The sequence below is a fragment of the Passer domesticus genome, chromosome 1 (assembly GCF_036417665.1).
Source record: "Passer domesticus isolate bPasDom1 chromosome 1, bPasDom1.hap1, whole genome shotgun sequence".
Lineage (NCBI taxonomy): Eukaryota > Metazoa > Chordata > Aves > Passeriformes > Passeridae > Passer > Passer domesticus.
In genome coordinates, this window is record NC_087474.1 from 93,359,039 (window position 1) to 93,379,493 (window position 20,455).

The following is a 20,455-nucleotide window of genomic DNA, read 5'->3' on the forward strand; positions in this document are numbered from 1 at the left end:
TATGAAAGCCATCATGATGCTATGAAGAACATGATGCAGAAAAATAAATGCAGATTAGATATCGGTGTGTGAAATACAATCCTGCCAGTTATTTTTATCCTTTCTGCAACTTGATCCAAATGCTGTGACTACATTATTGTGGTTAAGATTAATGGGTAAAATATTTTCCCACAAGAAACCACCACTTTTCTCCACTTAATTACCAGATGTTAAAAAAGAACAAGTAGTTATACGTCTGTGCACTCACCTGTACATTTTAGGTAATTACAGGCAACTGCTAAGGGATTTAACACAGCTTTTGCCGTGATGTTGCAGGATTATTTACATTAGAAATGTTGTGTCTCGATAACACAGTCTAGCATGATGTCATACACTGATAGTCATTATGTCAGCTATTTATGCCCCTTCAAACAGGGACTTTGTCTAATAGGTAGAATATGTATTGTTTTACAGTCTTTTGCTCCCTGCTACTTTCATATGCATGGCTGGGAACAGAAGAGAGACTCAAAGTCCCAAACAACATAATAGATTATGTAGCTCATACGCTCCTTAAACTGTGAGGGCAGGTCCATAATTTGAAAGGTTTTACAAAGTTAAACTTTTTATAAGAACAGGACACTTTTAAATGAATGGATTGGGGAACACCAAAACTTCTATACTGTACTTGAAAAAGGGGGAATCTTTATGGCATTTATTGCACTGCTAGAGCAGCACATATGAGTCATGAGAAATTTAAGCGTCTTGTTCACTTTGTAGACATATAAAGGATTAATAAAACTGAAGACAGGGGAGAGTTGGACTATTGGCATTTTAAAAGGAGATTATTTTCAACCATTGAAATGTGGAAAGGGGAGTCTCAAAGATGCTCAGATAACTGCTTTCTTGGGATAAGAGAAAACATTCATTTCAGTTTGGCACCTATCCTACAGTTTCTACTATTTTAGCAATGTGTTTGAAGATACTATTTTGTGCTTGATAGGTTTCCTCCCACAGTCTAGCAGAGACAGTACCAGTAGGTTAAAGTCTTTGAATTGAATTAGACAGCCATGCACTCCTACTGATGTATAGTAGAACAAACTTCTAATTTTTTATTCATCTTTTGTGTTGTGAATCCAAACCCAAAATTATAACTTCATTAAGGACTATGAATTAAGAGCTGCAAATCTTTCATAAACTACGTATAGGTTTAGAGGATAGAAAAGAACTGTAGTAGACACTCTAAGTCATTACAGTCTTAATTTCAATTTGTGTTTATGAAAATGTCACAGAAAGTCTTAAAATCTATGCAGGGATTTATTATTTCAATTTTACTTAGTTTTTTAGTTCTGTGATTGCAAATATTTTGTTGAAGTTAATACTGCAAGTATGCTATTGTAATTGTAGCACTATTGCACTTGTATTTAGGACTACATATGGTAGATCTTCACATTTCATAGTTTTCTGCAGCAGCCCTCCTACGGATATTTAGAACTGTGTCAATAATATTAAAATCTCATGATTTAGGTTTTTTTAATTTGTCATGATGAGCTATGCCTATGTTTACAGTCACAAATCCTGTTACCTAGGACCAGAAAAGAGCCAGTGCTGAGGTCACAATGGCCATGCCATGCATGCTTTAGCACTTAGAGCAATTTAGAATTTCTCTAGTCTGGTTCCATGGATAGATTACTAGCAGAAGTGAACATGCTCCAAGTATGGTTTCATCAAAAATTAATCTAACATCTTTCCAGGATATGGACCAAAATTAAATAAATTAAATAAGTTGGGGTGATCGGAGGAAAACTTCTAATACAGGTAATTTTAAAACAGAAAGTAAAGTCAATAAAAGTTGTTGCCATCTCTATTTTACAAAGCATGTAAAAATGCATAAACCAGTAAGATTTCCATTAAAATAAAAGAAATTACCCAACTCTAAGTCTTTAATTTGTAATTAAAACTGATAAGAAATTCAAATATTCTTTCTGTCACTTTTTTTTCTGCATATTTGTGGAAATATTGGGGGAAAATTTTGTTCTTTGGAATTTCTAGTTTTCCTGTTGAAAAACAGTAACAAAAACCCTCAAAAAATTGATTGCTTGACTTTTTGATATGTTGATAAGCAATACATTTTTTTTCCATAAAAAAATACTTCTAATTTTATTTTTGTTCTTTTTAAATAAGAGCACATCTAGAAATTGACAAACATTATTTCCAACGCCCTTAAGGGAGTTACTTCCTGTTACTTCATGCAAGACAAGGGTTTTGGTTACTGTAAATTTAGACTGGAAATGTATATATTTGAATTGGGACCTCCCATGTCCATTGTGAATTCAAAAGTTAGTGAAAAGGGTTCATTCCTCCTTGACCTGTGAGTGACATGCAAATTTTCCTGAGATGTTTCCTGGAAAATTAAATGCTCCCAGTACTTAAAAGATTCAGTATGGTTTCTTCTTTTCAATAATCGGCTGTTACTATGCACTAAATTTGATCCAAATTTTCTAACTGGATAACCTGATGAAAAGTCCCTTTCTTGCAAATAAACCTTTTAATAATCTGTTCGCAGTCATGTCAGGCAAGTTTTTCCCTTTGCTTCTTCAACTTTTTTTTTTAATTGAATCACTGACATTTGTATTCCAGTAATATATATTTCCTGCCACAGGGACAGGGCTCCCTCAATGTAGGCACAGAGAATGAGAGACGGTCCCTGGCCTGTATGGTTTATTAATTGGCCAGATAAATGATGGGAGGTGGGACCTTGCCTAAGGTGATAACAGAGGTCACTCATGGAGACAGTGCTGGAACATTTTACTTATTACACCAAACTCCAGTGTCACATTGATGGACCTCCTAACAGCATTTAAAATGCACAGTCATTCAAGCTGGAGAAACAGAAATTAAACACATCACTTAAACACATCTGCCCCTGCCAGTATTTCTCAGTCTTTGTTTCTTCTCAATCAGAAAAATACGTCCTTTAGGACTTACATAGCAGACACCTCTTTCTGTTCCTTCAACTAATTCCTTTCTATTTGTCCTATTGTGACAAAACACAGAGAAATAAGGTGAATAATTCTTCCAGCCCGTGATATACACGTACTTTGAAATGGCAGATAAAATCAAACAGCAAAGAAACAATTCCAGCATCTTCTTAACAGGACTAGAATTAGTGGCAGGCAATAAGCCTCTATTATTTGTATTTAATGAGACTTAACATGTTCTTGGTCACAGTGTAGCACTACTACATAACCGTTCGAAGGTTTGTCATGCTTAGTGATGTGTTGTCTTTTCACAATTTTCCCCCCACCCTACAGAAATAGTATAATTGTTACTGTTAACTGCTGTGTCTCTCAGGAAAGATATTCTTGATCTCTCACATACAAGTTTTCCAAAGCTTTAAATGCTGACTTTATCTAACTGGATTTCTCAGACTAGACATAAAAAAATATACATGCATTTCCCCTCTTCCTTAATTATTATTTTGTTTAAAAAAACATCAAATATGCTTCTTTCTGTCAGTTGATATGGAAACAGTGGAAGGAGATTAAAAAATTAAGTCTTTCTAATCATACTGTTGTTTGTGAAAAAGGAACCTTTTGCTTACTGTATTCTGTGGCAAAATGGATTATAACAAAACATGGCATCATGCTTTGATGGCAAAAAAATGTGTCATCTGTTTTGCTTTAATCTCATTGTGGAGCAATTGTCACAAGTGTCTTCCACATGAAATTTTTCCTTATCCCGTTTGGCTGACTAAGATTAAATGTCAATACAAGGGCACCTACATAAAGCAGAATAGCAGATATTTCTGTAGCTATTCCTATTACTGTTAATGGAGTTTAACCTCAGATCAATAGAGACAGGAAAGTGATATGAGTATTTTTTTTCCAGGGAGTGTGATATACCTTTAAAGCAATGCCACATATGTTAAACCTTATTTGCTGGGTGAATGCTGATTGCTGTAAACTTTTCCTAAAATACCAAAACTATGGCTAAAATACACCAGTTTCACAATCTTTGGGCAACATTCTCACTACTGTGAAGGATCCTGTCCTCTGCCTAGCAGAGCAAAAATTTTAATTAATATAACAGCCTTTTTACAGTGGGATTACAAAAAATAAAGTAAATAAACACTCATTTTTTAGTTTGCAAAATGAACTTGAGCTCATTCATTGCTAGAATTACAAAAAAGGTAACAGGACAATACTTCACAATTGACAAAAATAATAACTATGCCTTGAGATTTATCCTATTACTACTTACGTTATATTCGTGATGTGCATTTGGATTCTTGTAAACCACTGAACTGTATAAACACATTTCTGTCAGGTTATTGAAATTAAGTTGTCTAGTCTAGAGAAAAATTGGTTGTTTCAGGTCACCTCATTTTGTCTGCCTAAATGAGACAGAAATCCAGATATGCTGTCTAACAGACAGTGGCATTTACCCTATAGCTAAACTTGTTAAATGAGTTCATAAAAGCATAAATGGTGTTGTTTGTGGGAAACAGAATGCGTTTCCATCCTCTCTTGTCTTGTCATTCCTGGATTTCTGGTTTAATTCTGGGAGTCATTCTGTAGATTTACAAATAAAGAATGAATAGTATCTTATGTATGGATGAAAAATGTATAATTTTCTCTTTTCTTTTCTTTTCTTTTCTTTTCTTTTCTTTTCTTTTCTTTTCTTTTCTTTTCTTTTCTTTTCTTTTCTTTTCTTTTCTTTTCTTTTCTTTTCTTTTCTTTTCTTTTCTTTTCTTTTCTTTTCTTTTCTTTTCCCCATTCCACCTTTCCCCTTCCCTTTTTTCCTTTTACTTTCCCTGCCCTCCCTTGCCTTTGCCTTTTGCCTTTTCTTTCTTGACAGTTATGAACTGAGGTAATTATAGTTCACTATTCAGACATAAAACATGGTTTCATTTCAAGTCTTAAATATTATTTAAACTGCAAGATTCCCTTATGTGTAGGCACTGAGTGACTCATTCAACACTGAATAGATTTTAAAATAAAACTAGAAATTTATTTTACAAGAGTGTCTTTGCAGAAATTCAGTCAGAATAATTATTTGTTGCATAGAAAGGATTCTACCCATCCAAAAAAATAATTCATTGCCTTAGTGCTTTCGAATGCCAGTAAAGGTTAAATTTAGTTTAAAAAGTTGTTGAATGACTCAGACACTCTTTAAAAATTTCCTTTTTTTTTCAATTTCTACACTGATTTTCCCAAAGAATTCACCATCTTTTTGAAAAAAAAAAAAAAAAAAAAGAAAAAAAGAAAAAAGGTTTTATGGGCAGTGGTTTTTTTCTTTATTTCTGCTTGCTCTGCCAGGGGGTCCCAGTCCTTGTGATCCCAGTCCTCTGTGTAGGTGAACTATTTAGCTTTAAAGTCACCTATGACAGCAGAGGGTGACTAATCAGCAGAAATCGATTAACTATCTAGCAACAGCAGTACAACACTTATGGAAGTATCCAGGGAGCTGGTGTTAAACAGGCAAACCAGAATTATCTCTGAATTAATGGCATCTGAGGAGGTAGAAGTGGAAAACAGAATGACTTCAGTGTACTCCATGAGGAAGCACAGAGCATAGGAAAAATAGCTCTTCTCAGATGGTCAGACACAAAGGCTTTGACTTCTGCTTCCCATGACAGCAAACCACAGCACACCAGCCCAGCCCTTTCCTTATTCAAAACACTCAAACCTTATGTTCAGGTTGCCTAAATGAAGAACGAAGGCACCCAAATAGTTAACTAGGCTACTCAAGCACCACAACAGATTTCTTTCCCACAGAATAAAGAAATTTTCTACAGTAAGGAATTTTCCTTTGAAGGGGGCTGCAAAGGCCTTTGTGAGAAATAGGGCCTTTGCAGCTTAACTTCTACTTTAAGTGCAGAGCACATTTATTTGATTTTATCTTCCCTGATATCATACACGTGGGTAGATGTAGGTATATGTATACATCATGTTCAAAGGAAAATCCAGCCTGCTCTCCATACACTTGATAGGACTGAAAAAAAGTTCAGCTCATCTCTTCATACAGTACTGAGAAGTGTTCAGCTACTACAAGGAAAAAAATGCAGCACAAGAATGAGAAGAGGGTATGAAGGGTTCTCAGACTGCTTTCCCACCTGACAAGTTTGCTTGCTCTGAATGACCCCAGAATACTGTCTACTCTGAAAAATGTGGAAAAAGAACAGCAGAGTGTTTTGGCACATAGGTGGGAGAAGGCTGTGTCATATGAAGTGTTGCACAGCCTGCAATTCCTTTCTTTTTGTAGAGAAAGAACAAAGAATAATGGGTCTAGCTTGTATGTTTTAATAGACTGCAGCTCATGGGCTTCTTGCCAAAGGGTTATGTGCTGCTGTTTGGCCCTTGGTTTCAAAAACAGAAATGGCCATCTTTCAATAGTAGATGTTTCTAAGCTAAAGAAAGAGCAGCCGGCTGAAGGGAGAAAAGCAATTGTGAATAAAACATAGAAATAACAGCTGTGATACAATCCTCCTCTTAGCAGAGCATTTAGCTTGAGGTGGGTTTTCTTTTTATTTTTTTCAGTTTTAATTCTAAGAGGGATTTCTATGGAAGATTGTTTTCAAAATAAGTTATTATTCCACTACCGTGCAGATTTAGATGCATTTGCCACTGAGCTTTTGAAGGATTCTAAGGCCATATTATGAGAAAATAATGTTAACAATTGTTTGTGGGAAAAATCTGACAATAAGGTCAAAGGAGCCATAAAGGAGGTGACATTTGCCGATTAAGATCTTGCTGCAGCATGAAACAGTGACCAAGAAAAGCATACAACATTTAAGCATTTTGTCACATTTTTTACAGCAAGAGTGTACTTTTATCCATGCTAAAGAATGGAAATGAATTTTAATGCTTATCAGGCACTTAGGCTATCTTATATGAAACCAGATTTGGCAACTCCTCCTGCAGCTGTTGCAAACAAGTCCAGCCAATCATCAGTACTTGTGTGTTTCATTCATCCCTCTGTAAGAGAAATAGAGAAGCAATAAACTCAGAACATTTGGAAATTCAGTTTTAACAAAGTGGATGATTTTCTTTGCAGAGCCAAGTCTTTTAGTTTGTTGTTGTTGGGTTTTTATAATAATTTCACCAGCGGAATTGGATTGAGATTGCTGCCTTCACAAGTACAGAAAGCAAAACAAAACAGTTTTATAAGCTTCTAACAAAACCTCTGAGCTTCACCAATGTCTTCGAGTGGAGAAGAAGTGTGTGTACAGCCCATTTTGAGTTTTGCAACCAAAGCTGTCAAAATCACACCTGTAGGTTTTCATCCCATGTGATCTGGTGTCATGTTGTTAACTGCAAGTACCCCATCAGGTAGCAAGAGTATCATCTGGTGTATTACTATTTATTTCCACTAGTATGCCAGTAATTCATGGGGTACTCAAAAATATTTTAATGTCGCTAACAATTTTTTAACTAGTTAAAATAATTATGATAATGGTTTCCTTATAAAATTTTCTAACCCTTACTAAACATTTGGTAAAACCTGGCATTTTGTGTCTGCTTCATTGAATTGTTAGCTGCATTTATGTGAAAGTTGTATAGGAAACCTTCAGTCTGATAATCAATATGTGACATGCTCTTTAGGTGCCACTGATGATGACACAAGTTTCAGGAGATATTAATTTTTTATATTTGTTGACTCTCACTATTCAGGAAAAGTGACAAGTGCTTATGTCAAAGACTGCACTGTGATTAACGAGTAGCAATTAACTCATGGGATGCATTATAGTCTCCCTGGTCATCTGCACAGTACTTTCAAGTGGGTGTGCTCCTGATAATTCCTCTCCTTGTAGTTACTCAGGCAGACCCAGTCAGGTGCTTAGACATTTCCAAAGCTAACCTAGAGTCTATTGCCATAAGTATGAAATAAATTCTTTAAAAATACCAGAATGTCAATATGACCTATTTAAATTTTTGGCATTCTGATTATTTTGCCAAAAATCTATCTTGACGGCTGCTGTTGTTTTTCCAAAAAGGGGAGAAGCTGTTAATTTTGTTTTGTCTTGATTATGTTTGGTGTGGTTTGGTTTGGTTTTCTGGGAGATTGGGCTGGAGGCCACATACATACTTTTCAAGTCCTGGCCATTAGATTGGACAAATGTATATAATGATGCACACATCCCAAAAGTGTGTGCAAAATGCTGACATTCCTTTTCCTCAGAGAAAACACTCTTGAACACTCAAATCCAGACTTGAATGACCAGTCCCTTATGCATTCTGCTTCCTGGTCACATTTCAAAACAAGATGGAAGAGAATATGTTGCAACTTACTTGTAATAAGTTTTTAGTAGCCTTTAGTTCATTTTCCTTTTTAGTCATACAGTTTCTATTCTCTGCCATAGCTGCAAATATTCTAGTTCATACATTTCACCAATAAGACCTCTAAATTCCATATAACAATATCACAGGATGCATTCTCATCCATCTTTGAAGATGCATAGATGACTTAGAGGGGATGTAGAGGCATTTTTTAATAAGGAAATATCACTTAGAACCACATGAGAGCAACAGTGTTGCACCAGACACCACTGATTAATTGATTATGGAATGAAGATGATGTTTTACAGAACCTATGTAGCTGTGAGCTCAAAGTAAATTCTGTCAGCTTCAGTGGTTTTGTATTCCTGAATGGTTTTTTTTGGTTTTTTTTACTTGAAGCAGTGATTTTGCCAATTTTCTAATTTGTCTTTTTTCATAATTGAAAAATTGTATGCATTAGCAATACTTCAATGCTTCCTCTTCACTTTAGATGACAAAATAAAATATAAAGATAAGAAAATTTAAGCATTTTGGAGTATATGGTCTATTTGTCATGGTACCTAACGGAAAAAAAAAATAAAGGAATAGCAAGATGCAGAAGAAAAGGTGCAAAACAAAAAAACAGTGATAAGTAGTAGAACTTAACTCAATTTTTCTTTTTATTTTTTTTCCATCTGAACCCTTTCTTGTTGTCTTAGTGGTTTTTGATAGTCAAAAGGCATCTTCCACCTCTGATGAATCCAGAAAACATCAGCATATGCTGTGCTCAGATTATGCTATACTGAGTGACTTACTTGGTCTCGCCTTCAGGTTTTGGCTAAGGCCTGCATTTCTCCTCTGTCAATTGTGTGAGGGATGCACATTTGTTCTCCTGCCTTTCCACAATCATAAATCTGCAACCTGCAGTAAATTCTATTCCTGCGCTGCTATGATACCCTGGTATGTATCACTGTCTTGCTTGTTTCCAGTAATATGCCAAAGATAGAAGATGAATAAGTACATCAGAATAAAGCTCTAATATGCCATATACATGCTGTCCTCATCCCATTTGTCCATCACTGTGTTTGCACTTACACCCAAAACAGCAAAGATCTTGGACACATTGCTGACAAATGCAGTGGATAGCATAGAGATACAGTTCTGAGCAGTCTGATCAAACCTTTGTACACTGACTGACAGCTGGTTTGGTGTCATAAGCTAATGTAAAATGTGAATGCCCTGAAGATGCTGGTGTCATCTCACTGCTTTCCCTTGCTCAGGCTCTGCTGCTCACCCTGCCATATCCTTGCTTCAGAAAGCTCCCAGGCCTTGCATTTCTTAACTAAAGGAGAGAAGGTCCATGTTCCCTTGATGATTAGCACACCTGCTTAAAAGCATTATTACATTTCTGAGAAGGTTATAATTTGCTCTGAATTGGTAAGCCAACCTGCAGGGCTGACTCTGCAGCTGCCATAACTCTCAAATTGACTGCAGTGTATTGAGTTACCTGGTGGAGTAATTAATGTGTGGAGTGTGCTAATGGCTCTTCTCATATTCATCTCCTGTGAACTTTGTACATGATATTCAACCTTCTCCACTGATTTTCAGCTATTTTTTTGAGTGTGTATGTGTGTGTGTGTGTGTGTGTGTGAAAAACTTACTGTTCTGGGTTTCTGTTTTTGCACTTCAGCTCACCAGATCTCACCAACTGCTTTGAATGTACAGATCTAGGTATACAGCATCCATACAAGTGGGAAATTATAGGACCTGTCTTTAACAGCTGTCCCTGTTTTCTGTTTTGACTTAGAAAACGCAAAATGAGAGAAAAGGGAGCAGATAGAGGTGTTCTGTAGCTCTTTTGTGTAAAAAACAAACCCCCCCCCCAAAAAAAAAAAAAAAACAACAAAAAAGAAAAAGGCTTTACTCATACATTTAAAGAGAAGTTGTCTGCAAAGATAGGACCAGTGGTTTGTTTTTTTTCAACTTTTACCTACCTATTAAGTCTTGTGTAGACGGATGGAAACCACTAAGCATTATATTGCTCAAAACCATAGGCCAGGAAAGCCTGCCTGTGTTAGTAAGACATAAAGCACCTTTTAAAATTAGAATTTTATTTAGTCTTGGCGGCAAATTTCTCATGGGAATGGTGGAATCTTTAAAAAGTTTCTCTGAAAATGGTGTTCTATACAATGCAGTAGACACAGATGACTGTTTTTCCCTTCTTTTGCTTTTACCTAGAGCTAAGGTGCCTTAAAATGTGAAACATCTTTCTTGCATCACTTCCCAAAAAAAGGTTGAGCCATTTTTCTGTTTTCAGCCTGGGATCCACCACCCAGAGAAAATCTCTTGACTGTAAAGAAAATCCTGTACACTGAGAACTGGAAAATTGCTCAGCATTCACAAGATTTCCTGGTGGCATCAGCAGCCACCATGAGCTGTTCTGAAAGTGATCCATCTTCCCGTTGCACTGCTTCTGAAAGGCTCTTGGCTTCTCTGGAAGCCCTGGATTGCCAAAACCCTGGCAGAAGAGTAAGCTTAAAACAAGGGCTGCAGGGAGAGCAGCCTACTGATTTAGTGTGGGGGAAGTGTCAGAATACAACGGGTTTTATAAAAAAATTTAAACGTAAAACAGAAGCTGGTAAAATTAAAAGTTTTATTCAGGGCCAACAATGAGTCCATTACAGACATTGATGATTTGAATTTGAGTAGTCAGAATCTGCAGCTGTGAATCTTTCTTCATCTTTAGATAGTCAGGTAGTTCTTGCCATATATTTCATTATAAATTCATCTACTTCATTTTTTTCTCCTGTAGGCAACTTGTTTTGGTTTCAGTTGGTTTGCTTGCTTGTCTGACAGCAGCAGCAATGCTTTCAGGGGTTTCTAGGTATCCCTTTAACAAAACCTGTCACTATACAAAAAAATTAAGGTCTTTTCTGTAACTCACATCTAGTTCCCATCCTTTTTTGACATTGCTAAACAGTTTCTTCCAGTAATAATGTATGTTTGAAATTCATTAACATACTTCTGCAACATAAATTTCTTTTTATAGTGAAATCTAAATAGTGTTTCAAATGAAAAAACCTTTGAAAGTCTTCTCAGGAAATTTCTGTCTACAAAGTATCCAAAACATTTTTCTGACTGTGAAATGCCTTGCTCTGAGTTGATGACTACAGTATTAGTACTAGGAAACAGAATTAAAAGCATTGCTGGCAAAATTGACAATTTTTCTTTCTTTTTTTCCTAATTTCTTTTCTTTTCTTTTCTTTTCTTTTCTTTTCTTTTCTTTTCTTTTCTTTTCTTTTCTTTTCTTTTCTTTTCTTTTCTTTTCTTTTCTTTTCTTTTCTTTTCTTGTTTTTATTAGAGGAGGCACAGGGTCAGATTTTTAAAATTTAGTTTTGTAGTTTTGGCTTACCTCTGTTCTTCCAGCTTGTGTAGAAGGGAAATTAAGACATTATAAAAGATTCTTCAAAATCTTCCTTTAACGTATTTAGGATAAGAACTGTGTTCTAAAGTGAATTCATACCGTGCAAAACACAATAGAGATAATTAATTGAGACCTCCAGGTGTTATTGTGTTATAAACACTCATCTACTCATCAACCTAATTTAGTCTCTTCCATGGACTGTGGATGCCTCTTGTACTGACATGTGGAGCATAATGAGAATATTGATACATCACTCCTTAAAATTTACACTATGCTAGAATTTCAGGGAAATGTGTATAGAGATTTTTGGTACATTTCTAGAGCAGAACGAAATTTCTTTCCTTAGCAGTGTCTGTCACTGTCCTACAGTATCAACTAGGAAACATCATTTAAGCTGTACTTCAGATTCCCCAATACCTCAATTTCCTAAATTCCAATGCATATATCTGTTGGACACAGGGATGACAATGACATGTATAATAAATAAAGGAGAAATGACCTGTTTAAATTTCCTCCACTGTGACTCTTGAGTAAATTCATAAAGCCTGTTCACTTTATGTAGATGAGAGAGGGAAATAACTGCCTGAAGATACTGTGATAATAGAAAAGAAAGGAAAAAAAAAAGGCAGAACTGAATTTAAATAAAATAATTCAAAATAATGCAATTTAGGATTCAAACTTGCCTATACTTATATTTTCAAATACTTCAAATACTGTAAGCTACTAAGAATAGACGTGAAGGGCAAAAAAGTTGATGCTGGGCATCTGATTCCTGCATTGTTTGTATCTGAGGACTTTTTTACTGCAGACCAGCTCTGGACTGTTTGCAAAGACTGAATTCCCTCTTGCAGATGGAGTGTGTTTGTTTTGTTGCTAAAGACCATATTCCAGTTCCTCCAAATTCCTTCATCCAAAAGGAATCCAGTTTGTGTGCATTGAGACCACTCTGTGATGTAAACCAAAAGATAGCACAGGGATCAGATGAAGATAATCTTAGATCAGCAGATGATTCCAATTAAAACCCTAGGCTGGTATATCAAAACTGATTGCATTCATGTTAATATGCAAGCTGGGGTGCTAATTATTATTTTATGGGTTGACATACATATTGTATGGGTTTTATGGTTTTGGTACAAGAGGGACTGCAGGATAGCCTCTGTGGGAGGAGGTTATGGGCTGCCCAGTGACAGGCACAGCAACATCTGGCTCTACAATGAACCTAATTGAAACTGGCAAAAATTAAATTAATTTTCCACATATTGAGTCTGTTTTGCCCATGAAGGTAATTGGTAAGCAATATTCCTATCTTTATCTTGGCCTTTGATCTTTCCTATCCTTTTTTCTCCCTCTACCCTCCCTGAGAAGGAGGAGTGAGTGAGCAGCTGGGTGTGTATTTGGCTCTTTGCAAAGGCTAGCCTACCACAATTATATGTAATTATTCTGTCTCATTTGCATTGGGTAAAATGCAGAGAAAAACAGTAGAGAAGAAGAAATAAAAGGTAGGCAGTTCTCTTCTACGAAGGGCTTATATTTTAACATATGTTTTAATGGGCTTTATTTTTTAATAGATAAGCTAAAGATGTGTCATCCTAAAGAATGATCACCTCAGTCAATAGTCACAGTGAAGAAATGTTTTACTCTGACATTTCAAAAGTGAAATAACAAGTAGGCCTCATGAGGTGTCAGCCAGGAAAGAAACTTATTGACATACATATGTAATGACATTAGCTTAAATATGAAGTCATATGTTGTGTTAACTCTTTCACTCTAGCACGGAGAAGCTGCTCCCCTTGGAAGGTTCTTTAGATTTCTGAGTCATCTCCTTCTCAGCAGTAGTACAGATGTAACTGGTACTTTGCCAGGTTGTTTCTCCTCCAAACAAATCCCTCCAGTCCTGCAGTCCTGCTAAATGCCACTGTCTTTGCCTCTCCTGCTCCTCTGCTCAGTTAATTCAGATTCTGCCACCTTTAGAGATTCTTTGTTTGCCAGGGACCACTTGAGCTTCTTAGGAACTGGACAGCTTTGTTGGGCGCTAAAGAAATCACAGTTGCTAAAAAGAAGAAAACATCTTCCCCAGAGCTGGTCAGGATCAAGATGGGGAAGACACAGATCTTCCAGAGTTAGAGACACAGGAATTGCACCTTAATAGCCCAACTTCTCTCACTGTAAATGTGTTCCAGCAGTCTTTATTTGTGGAGACATCAAAGATGACTTTGATCCTCAAAAGATGTTGTTAGTGAGAGAAACATAACTGAGGGCTAGAGCCTGAGAGTCAGGTCTTGAAGGCAGCATCTACTTTGTGCCCCAAGGTTGGTGCAGGAGGGTTGGATAGGAGATTCATGCTGAAATACTGTTCTGGAGATGGTGCTTAAAAACCTGTGTCCTTCTGAGCCTTCAAGCCAGACATTTTCCTTGGATCAAGAATGGAGATCAGGAGACTTCACTGAATCTGTTAGTGAGAAGAGATTTCTAGTGAATGCCCACAAAGCTGCCAAATGGTCAAATGGTCAGGATCATTTTGAATTACTACAGCGCACTCTTCTCAAAGAAGATTTCTCAGGGCTGCAGCCACCCTCAGGCCACACTGAACAAATGGCAATGCAGTTGACATTCCCTGCGTAGGAAGAGCACATGACTGATTGCCTCCTTCTGTTACTCTGACACTGACAGTGGCTTTTTTCTTTCAAAGCTGGTGCATTGCCAGTGATGAACAGTAAATCAGGCTGCAGAGTCTGGTCCCTTCTAAGAGAAGACTCCAGATACAATCTGTTCATATGAGGAAATTTCCTGAAAGACCTGTCACTGTTTAAGCAGGATATCTTTCTCTCAGGGCCACTGCAGTTGTTGTTGATGGCAAAACAAAGAGCAAAGAGACTTGCAACTCCCAGTGTATGATCCAAAGCAGAGAAACAATCAAGTGCTTAAAATGACTGTCATGGACCTGCTCCACATTTCTGCAAATATCAGGCTTCCTAAGAAGCAGATTTTTTGTGCATGCTAATAGGATGCAGCAGAAAAGGCTCCTGGGACAAGTCAGACTGGACTATATATCTGCTGGGAGAGCCTGTCAGACAGATAGAGGACATGGACTGTAGGATAGCAGGAGAGGTCAAGTTACTCCAAGTGAAGCACAGAGGGGGCACAGCTAATGAGAGCCAGAGATGGGCTAAGGCAATGCAGATGTAACTCTTTCAAGCTGCTTAGCTGGCAAAGCTGGATTTGAACTTGGCACTGCTGCTGAACTAGCAGCATAGAAGTGGCCTACAGTGCTCTAGGGAGCTTCTGCAACTGAACTGAAAGGGAATGGTGGGTGAGATTTGAGCAGATTTTGCTATTCTATGCCTTCTCTAGAGAATGCTCCGTCATCCCTGCCAGAGCTGGTTTATGCCTGTGTTTCATAGCAATATACGAGCAAAGAAAATGCTGCTGATTGCAGCACTTGGCAAGTAAGTCCTAAATACTTCTCTGGGAACAAAATCCCCAGGTCCTTTTAGGATGTCTTCACTTGCATTTAAAGATGCTCCAAATTGAACACAATGCAAAAATAGCTACAGGAGCTGTTGAGAGTTTCAGAAATGCACCTAGTCTAAGTTTGTTTAGCAAATTATATGTCCTCTTGGTTTGAAGAGAAATATGGGCTTTAAATGGGCACAGAAATGCATTCTACTATCTCTGAGACCTTTGTCTGGGAAATATATTTAATTTAAGCCATCAAGGAAAAACTTCTTATAGGAACCTCTCTTTCACAGATGGTTTGCAGCAAGGTGACAACACAATGAGGCCCCAGACACCATTCATCTGCTGGAATTCCAGGCATCTCTATATATAGCATGTGTCTTTCAACACAGTCCCTCTCCCCTTGTCCCCTTACAGGAGGCAGGCCTCAATTACTCTGTCTGGTTTGTTTTTTAACTAGAAAAAGATAAGACCCAAAGAAAACAAGATTTATTTTGGGAATTCACTTGGTAATATGCAGGAAGTTTAGCTCCAATCCCCTTCCATCCTCTCCCTCTGGCTTTTGTTTTAGTATTTGCCAGCAGGTGCATGATGCTGCTCTGAGTCCTCTAGCCCAGTGTCTGGTCATCTGGGCTTGGCATGGGGAGGTATTCAAGGATTTTCACTTGAGGCATCTTAATGATCCAGAGAAGCTGACTGGGAAATGGCCTGAACTTCCTCTGTAGTCAGAGAGAGATGCTCCCATGGAGAGCAATTCAGGTGACCTTGGTTAGGTTCTTGCTCTGAATTACCTTTTGGAGAAGTCCATCTATCTCCATTAATTACTCAGGGAATATAGGAAGCCTATCATGCTAATGTAAGTGCTGAACTGTGATGCTTGAAGTAAGGCACTAAGAAAACCTCCTTCAGATGAGGGAATCTTGTGCTCCTCTGCTGAAAATATATAAGGCTTCACTTACTAGGGAAGAATATTCAGAAAGAATTTTCAGGTTTTTTGTTGCACTTGGCTTTAAAACAAAATCACTGTCACATTTTTTAAAATGTTCTACTTAAGAAAATGAATATATAGCTTTCCCACACACTCATGGCAATATGCAAAATCACTGCTGGTAATGAGGGCATCATAGCTTCATTCCTATCATTGCCTTTCATTTTTCCATGTGTCTGAGCTCCATAGTTACTCAAACTGTCATATATATAATTTATTAACACAGAAAGTCATTAAAATGCAATTTCTTCATCTATTTGTTTCTTTCCTAATTGCACACTATTTAATACTAAAAGGAATTCAGCAATGACTGGCTTGACTTTTCCTTAGTTGCATCAATGCAGGAGTTTATGTTTAAACATTTCTTTAAATATTTTCTTGTTTTTATTTATATGAATTTTGTGCATTATTTCTTTCTACTCTTATCTATTAGCTGTTAATATTCTCATTCCTTAGCATGCATTTAATATGATTGATTTTTAGCTTAAATATTTTGAAAAGTGTTTTCTCTGAAAAGAGAAGCATTTTGGGTGGCATTTCTTTAACTTTTTATAGATGTTGTGATTTAGGTGTATTTACAATAACTCTGCTTTCTTTCTGATTTAAGTGTTAAAAATAATTGTCTACAGGTGCCTCTGTATAATTATTGGAACTGTACGCAACATGTAATGCTAATACATTGATATATAAATAGAAAATTCAGATTGCCGTAATTCAGAGATTTTTTTAAAAGAATTAGTTTCATATTTCCCCCTGGTCTTTGGCCTAAAAGTTGGGGGGATGTCTTTTGATTTCTTTGTCTTAACAGGCTTTTAAGGCTGAGAATAGATTGTCTAACAACCACTCTCATGACTTTACAGCTGCATTTATAACAGGGCTGGCACATCACCTTGGTGCCTCATACATCTTCACATTTTTCTCCAAGGATGGTAAAAGAACCAGAAGCATTTAAGGAACACTGTCTAGGAAAGCTTTGCACAATATTCCCTGTACTCAGCAAGATTTGTTACGTTGATTTCAGTGGTCTTTGGGTCATGGATCTCTTAGCTTTGAAGTTAGTAGAATAATGTATTTGAGAAACATGGCTTCCTCTAGCTCATTAATTGAGAATTTTGGAATAAAAATTTTACATAAAGCATGTTGTATCTTGATATCAAAATAACAATGAGTAATTATTGAATGAGACATGTTTGAGCAGATGCAGGAGTAACAGAATTTTTCATTCCTTCCTGCAGAATAGTAGAAACTTAATGTCATACATAGGCCTACATTCCAGGCAGTTTTAGGGATTCTAAGATGCCAATATGGAGTGGCCTTCCCAGGACTAGTGCAATCATCCTGGGTCATCACCCCAAAGCTATTGAATTGCATGGAAGTTTTTTCATATGATTCTGTACAACAAGCTGGATTGCTATGATGCTGCTATACAAATGCATTGGCATGTTAATAGAAAAATTCAGACTACTGTTATGTTTGACCTAGATTTAAAAGACATGACTATTACAATAGTGTGAGAAGTGCAAACCCAACAAATCTTTTACCATAAATACACAATGAAATCAGAGTTTATAACTTTAGTGTCTCCTTATGAAAGACAGGGTAATAATTTAAGTGTTATTTTCTGTTTGTATTTCTGCTCTCAGAAAGTATTCTGCCCTCAGCAGTTCCTTTGCTCTCAGCTTTGTGGAACTTAAAAAAGTGTGCTTTATATAAAGATATGAAGATTTATCTCTAGACTCCTATCTTTTTCAAATATTATTTCACAAAGGTAACCACTTTTCCTTTTTTTTTCTTTTTTAATACAGCCCCTACACTTAGTTAGTGGAAAATTATATTTTTTTGTTTAATATTTTAGAAAAAATACTGTACACATGCAAATTTGTAAAAAGATTAAAAACCTCATTTTTATATGCAATTGTGTTTATTACTAATTTATTTGTACAAAATCTGTTGTAAAAGGGCTAAAGAAAATGTATAGATTTTCCCTGATCAAAAATGAAAAATATCAGTAGTGTCTAAATACTCCTTTGGGAAAATCTTAGGAAAACTAATAAAAGGAAGTCAAGTAGATAATAAAAAGTGTATAAATGATTGACTTTTTATCTGGATATTGTTTAAAGGAATTAAACATAAATTATTGTTCAATTTTACCTTTTTCTGTCATATTTGTTGTTCTGAGTCAGAAAAAGAATGGTCTCATTACATTAAACATTCATCCCATTGGAGGAGCAGTTGAAGAACACAGGCATAGCATTCATATGCAATGAAGTCAACAAGACCAAGATATTTAAATGAACTGAGGATATGGTCACAGCCTATGTTCTGCACTATTGTATAACACACAAAATGAGGAAGTCAGGATACAGTTCATGTAGAATGTCTCAATTGTTCTTATAAATGAAAGTTTTGAAGACAACATAGTTAATTTTTTATGATCTCAAGTAAGAAAACATGATCTAATTTATATCCAGGAAACGTAACTGAAATAGATAAAATGCAGAAATGCAACAGAGTAAAGAATGTAACACTAAGAATCCTTTACCTATATGGTCACTTTCTGCAGTCCATGTAGACAAATTTTCTTGGTTTATAGTGGCTAGAAATAGTCAATGGAGAATAACATTGACAAAATTGAAATTTCCTCTCATGAAGGTGGTAGAACTTTTTCCAACAACTTTCCTCGACATCTGTGGTATTGAGGCATGGCTAGGAAAGGGTTGAGAGCACTCAGTGCACATGGAAGGCCCAAATGATGGCTTAGGATTTTCTCCTTACTTAAGAGCTGTGATAAAGTCTAAAAACTTACATTAAGGAAGACCTCAAAGACATGGATATGAAGAATATGCCTAAATGTGGCAGGCTCTGCTTTTTTGCTAACTCAAACTTCAGCAGTGTACGAGTGTTCATTAGCTATGTAACTAATAGTGGCAAAATAACTCAATATCATGAACTTTTCTAAAGGCTGTGGTGGGATTCATTAAAGCTAGGGTAATGTCTTTTACTCATTACATCTCTGTGATTTGCTGGCTCTGTCTATTTCAGACAGTGTTGAAATGTCTAACAATACATATATGCCAGAAATAATATTGTTTTGGCATTAAAGTTACTGCACAAAGAGTGATCATGATATTTGATGGGTAATTTAGCTTTGGTTATTCTTCTACCAGGATTTCTTTGGCCTGTGGAGGTTCATAATGTTCCAGGAAATGTGTCTTTTCATATTCTTAAGAAAATATACTTATGAATGCTCTGATAGATAAATGTATGCCTTGTGTATTGTTAGTCCCAGGATGTCTTGAAGAAGATTTCCATCTCAATGGGCCAGTTCCTGGGAGACAGATATAATTAACAATAGAATATATAAATCAACCAATAAGCTACTGTAAGGAAAAGCTAATTGCTTTTTGTTGTTTTTTAAGTTTCATTTAAAAAATGTAAATTTTTATAATAATTTTGAAAGAAAATATCAGGTGAGATTTGCACAAAAACTCTCTATGTTTTTGTTAATGATATTATGGACCAAAATAATTTCCCAATGCATCCCTTCAGAGTGTTGCTTTGGCAACCTTAACCAGAAAGACTATTTTAAAAATTTAATACTATTCAGTAATCTGTCAGATATATCTACAGCAAACTCAAAGTCATTGCCATCATTTTCTTACCTTCTTTGCAAACATATTCTCTTCAGTTTTCTTAGTCATTCCTTTGCAGATGAATTTGAACTTAATGTTCCTGCGCTCTGAATTGGATATATACAAATTTGGGTTGAAATTAAAAGCCCCTTTATGAAGCTCAGGTGCCAGTGAGAGATGGATCACATCTGATCAGGCAGTTGCCAGCTCACTTCTCTGTGCTGAAGGACACAGAACATAACATTTATACACCACACCTTTTTTTTAAATTTAAAATATATATGTGAAAGTTTTAAATTTCCTCTTCCCTTACAACTATCCCTGTGTATCTACCCCTGTAATGCTGAAAGTGCTCTAAGAACAGCTTGGAAGAATGGTGTTGCCTGGAACAACTGCAGAGTCAGGTATTTGGCACCAGTGAACAACTGGTGTCAGGAAAATGGAGCCTTATTTTCAAACAGCATCATCATACCTTGCAGTTTATCTGCAAAATTTTGGCCAAGAGCATAACTTGGATAAAGATTAAAATTAGATGTTTTTCATATAAAATTTGATATTTCTTCAACAATCTGTTGAGTTTTCTATTGCCTGTGTTTTTAATCTCAAACCAAGACTGGAATTTCTAGCAGGGTTGTGTGTCATAGCTTATTGAGTACTCTTTCCATTCAGGTGATATATAAATACCTTCTGCAACACCCAAAGAAATCTATTTCCTTCT

General features: G+C 36.2%; 1 long non-coding RNA gene across 3 annotated transcripts in view; it reads left to right on the forward strand.

The window, feature by feature from the left end:
- The first annotated feature begins 1,486 nt into the window (after positions 1–1,486).
- LOC135306077 (uncharacterized) overlaps positions 1,487–20,455 on the forward strand; it is a 45,617-nt gene continuing 26,648 nt past the window's right edge. Inside the window, exon 1 of one of the 3 annotated variants that reach the window (XR_010366952.1) lies at positions 1,487–1,794. This is a non-coding gene — a long non-coding RNA (uncharacterized LOC135306077). The remainder of the gene's footprint in view (positions 1,795–20,455) is intronic. The other 2 variants (XR_010366954.1, XR_010366951.1) reach the window with 2 other exon arrangements.